This window comes from Aethalodelphis obliquidens, unplaced genomic scaffold (genome assembly GCF_003676395.1).
Source record: "Aethalodelphis obliquidens isolate GAN/ISIS:26980383/991018 unplaced genomic scaffold, ASM367639v1 scaffold48, whole genome shotgun sequence".
Taxonomy (NCBI): Eukaryota; Metazoa; Chordata; class Mammalia; order Artiodactyla; family Delphinidae; genus Aethalodelphis; species Aethalodelphis obliquidens.
Window position 1 is genome coordinate 11,547,238 of NW_020837992.1, and position 4,611 is coordinate 11,551,848.

General features: G+C 47.7%; 1 pseudogene; it reads right to left on the reverse strand.

The window, feature by feature from the left end:
* Positions 1–845: 845 nt before the first annotated feature.
* LOC113607384 (microtubule-associated protein 1S-like) lies at positions 846–2,607 on the reverse strand (annotated as a pseudogene).
* Positions 2,608–4,611: the final 2,004 nt, after the last annotated feature.

Consider the following 4,611-nt stretch of genomic DNA (forward strand, 5'->3'; position numbering starts at 1 on the left):
CAGAGAGCTTCCACATTGGGGAACACTTCTGCATGCCACTTTTCAGGGCCCCAAGTTCCACGAGGACATAAGATCTCTTGTTCAGGACCTCGCCCTATGTATCTCTTCATCTGGTTGTTGATTTGTATCCTTTAGTATCCTTTTATAATAAATCAGTAATCTAGTGAGTAAATGGGTTTCCCTCAGTCTGTCAGCTGCTCTGGCAAATTAAACCCAAAGAGAGGGGTCATAGGAACCTCGATTTATAGCCAGTTAGTCAGAAGCACAGGCATCAACCTGGACTTATGATAGGCACCTGAAGTGGAGGGTGCTCAGGGGATGGAGCCCTTTACCTGTAGAATGTGATTCTATCTCTGGGTAGATAGTGTCAGAACTGAGGGAAATTGTATGACACCCAGCTAGTGTCCAAGAATTGGATCCAAGAATCCTTTTTCAGTATATGTGTGAGGCAGAGGGTGCCTGCACAACCAGCCCCAATAGAAACCCTGTGCCCTGAGTCTCTAAGGAGCTTCCCTGACAGTGGGCATTTCCTGGTGTCAGAGAATCAAGCATGTGGTATGTGACTCCACTGAGAGAAGGCTCCAGAAGCCTGTGCCAGGTTCCCCCCAGGGGCTTCTCCCCAAGCCTTTTTCCTTTGCTGATCCTGCTAAGTATCCTTTTGCTGTAATAAATTTAGCTGTGAGTATGACCACACACCGAGCACTCCTAGCCAATCATGGAACCTCGACACAAATGGGTTTCATAAAATATACTATTAAAATAAATTTCACCTGTTTCTTTTTGCTTAACGCGGCTGCTGGAAAATTCATCATGATGGATGTGCTCACGTTATGTTTCCATTGACGTTACTGCTCCAGCACCTTGGAATGGCAAATGCTGAAGCAGTGAGGCCAGAGCTTCCATTTTATAGGAGAAACTGAGGCCCAGAAGGGGTGGTGGGTGTGGCTGTGACCACAGATCAAGGAGGGAACAGGAGGACGTGAGCAGGGAGCCTGCTGCAGGACTCCAGCCCCCAGGTACTTACCGGATGGACCTCGAGTGGTCGTCTTGAGGACTGAGGACTTTCCGGACAGGGGTGTCCGACTTCCTTTGTCACTGGACTCACTCCGGGCGCTGAGTGGCCACCTGGCCCAGTCCCCACTGGCCAGCCCCTTGATTTTGGCAGCGGTCACTGGAGTGGCTTTGGGGGTGTCAGTGCCAGGGTTTGGGTGGGTAGGTGACTTCCGGGCATGGCCGAGGCGCTCTCTCAGCCGGGAGGCAGCGTCTAAGGGTCCACCATGCAGATACTAGGCTGCGTGGGCAGAGATGGAGCGATCTCGAGGGGTCAGGAGTGTGTCCTCATCTGAGTCCGAGGTGCTGGGAGCGGCAGGCAAGGGGTCTGAGTTAAGACAGGGTGGGCAGGGACTTGCTGACAGACGTGGGTGATGTCTCCTGGACTCCTGGAGCGCCCGCCAGCTCCTGGGACCGAGCGCTGCTGTCGTTGGCGCTGCCAGGGGACACGTGTGCCAGAGCCATGGGCACGGCCTCCCGCTGCTCAAACTCACAGGATGACACCAGGCACAGGGCCACGTCGCGTGGGGAGGCCCTGGGCTGTGCTCGAGGGCCGCAGAGTGCGAGGTTCAGCCCGGCTTCACTCATGGCGGCAGGTGGTAGTGGTAGCACCTGCTCAAGGGAGACGAACAGGGACTCGTCCACCTCTATGGAGCGTGGGGAGCCCACCTCAGCGGGCAGCAAGAGCGTGGTCACTGAGGGGGAGGCATCCGGCCTGGCCTCCCCACCCCGCAGCGGGCTCAGTGATAGTGGCCCGCAGTTCTCACCTGGCCCCTGGTGGGCCCCGACGGGCGAGGGTGTGCATGGCTGGGGCGTGCTGGCGGCCAACAACAGCTGCAGGGTTTTCTCCTCCAAGACGCCATCCTCCTTCCAGCCGGTCTCAGCCGCAGCTCCGTACTGCTCTCCTGGCTGCTCTCCTGGCTGGGCGTGGCCACCAGCTGCGGTCCCGGAAGCTGCCGGCCACGGTGGGTGGTCTGGCGTCTCCGCACCGGAAGCGGGGGGGCGGGGGCTTCGGGACCCATTCTCTACAGTCGGGACACCTGGGCGGGTTTTGTTAGGTGCTCTGCGGGGCTTGGGAGTCAGCCGGGCGTCTGCCTTCTTGCTGCCGACCACAGTGGAGGCAGCCCGGCACCTCCTGTGGTCGGGGTCCTTTTTCACCTCCCAGGAGGTGGGCAGGAGTGAGGGGCGGCTTCGAAAAATGCAGGCTTAAAAGACAGAGTGCAACAAGCACGCACGCATTGAGATGTCAGCTATTTTGTGCAAAATATTTTAAGCTTCAGTTAAGAATTCTGATTTTTTACCTATAAGTAGAATGTCGAGGAGACAGTGTTATGTCAATCCAAACTTGTAATTATATAATTGTATATACATATATAATAATTTTTTGAAGACTTTTACTTCGGGGGAAGGGATCAGAGACTGAAATCTTTACATGGATGTTCTTGTTTAAAGAAAGCTTTTCTAATCTGTCTTCCTCTTCCTTAGTTTCACTGTGTATAGATGGAGATTCTGATTTAGAATTACCTGTGTCAATTTTGATACTCTCATACTTTCCATGTTCGAAAGTCTTCTAACTAAAATAAAATTTATTCTTCCAGTAGAAGCTTTCTGGTACCCTAATATGGCCGCTTATTAAGCTCATACAAGCTGGAATGTGTCTAAACCTGTGGACTGCATATCGGCTTGGTCTTCATGCACACAAAAACTCAGTCATTTAACTTAATCTCAAGATGTTAAATTACTTGAATTTCAGATTTTTTAAAAATAACAATTTATACCCACAAAAATACAGTTCTCCAACACATCTCCCACAAGGACTTCATTTCTCCCTGTGCCCCAAATGCATTTCTCTGCTCTACCTCTCTGTCACCCTCAATCCCACCCTCTACCCTTCCCGTCTGTCAAAGGATTGCACTCTCCTTCCTTATTGTAAAATTAGAAGCCTTCTAAGAAAAAACCTTGCATGATGATTTCTCATCACTCCAAACCCTTTCGTCTTCACGAGTTTCTTTTCTCCCCTTCCCGTTCCAGGGGAACAGGTGCTTTTCATCTCACCTGCTTCTAATTCTTCCTGTTTCCTGGGAAACTTATTCCGTTAATTATCCATCCCCCTTCCCAATTTTCCATCATTTCTAACTTCTTTCTCTCTGTTTCCAAATATGTCAGTTGTCCTCATATTTTTAAAATCACCGTTGATCCAGTTATCTCCTATCCATCTCTTGTTTCTTTTACACAAGCAGTAGAGTAAGTGGGTCCTGGCTAGATAGTCTGCTGCCCATCTTCCTGGGTTTGCAGCCCAGCTCCACCACCTGTTAGCTGTGTGACCACCAGCAAGTTACTTAATCTCTGAGTGTAAAATGCAGATGACCATACTGTTTTTATTAGCTCATTATTATTTTTTTATTTTCAAAAAGATTAACCATATTTCCCCCTATCGTTTTTTCTGTGGCCTCTCTTCCCTACCAAGTGTAGAAGGTTGGAAATTTAAAGTCAAAACATAGATATGCAAAAATGCAACTTCATTTTCTCACAGGTGAATTTAACTTACTCATAAGCCCGGTTTCTACTCCATGAAATTAGCCCTTGGAGGAAAACGAGGAGCTGCTGATTTTAAAGGTTGTCTGGTGCGTCAAAGCTCAATTTAAGCCTCTTCCATTGTATGTGCCTAATTACATCTAAGGGAAGAGAAGGACGCTCAGGGCAGTCCTATCAATAGCCTTCTAGGTGAAAAAGAATGTGTAGCAGGTTTAGCCTTAGAATCAGAGACAGAAATTTTTATCTCTACAGCTCAATGTCAATTTCATTGACAAAGACAATGAGGTGTAGCCTGTGAGGGGATGCTTTTGATCACAGCATTATATCTGAGAAAATAATTTTCCTGTGCAACTGCTGGGTGTATCTTTCCAAAGGATGGACAAGAGTAGGAACAATACTGTAAACAGTATTTCATTATTCTGAATTTTTTAGCTGACTCTTCTGCAATATTCTCCATTATGTGTTAACACTCAACTAGCAAAATACATACATATTTACTAAAACAAAAAGCTTAGAATTTTTTAATAAATATACTTTAATACATTGTGGTATAAGGAAGTCTTAGCATCAAGTGCATTCTAAACAGTAGCTGCTAAATTGACCCACACCAAAAGAACAACAAAACATAATCTTGGAGAGTTAATCTCTGACTGCTCAACCTTTTCTCACGGTGGGGTGAGAAAGGATTAAAGACTGCATTCCTCAGACCCTGCTTTTTCTCATGCGTTGAATCTTGTCTCTCAGCATACTGGAGCAATGCCTACAATAGCCTGAATTGCAGGAGGTAAGGCAGCTTAAATCAGAGAGACCATTCTGATTAGATGAGACTTGTTGCAAAATTCACCAGGTTTCAATTAGACTGAGGTTCTAGAATGAAGGGGGGAGGTAATTAAGCAGCTTGTGGATGGAAGATTATTTCTACTCCAAGGAAAAATGTGCTCTGGGATTTTCTTCCCTCCTAAAGTCAGCCAAAACTCAGCTCCCCTCCCTCTTCACTTTTTCCTATTTACTGCCTAAAGGAAATAG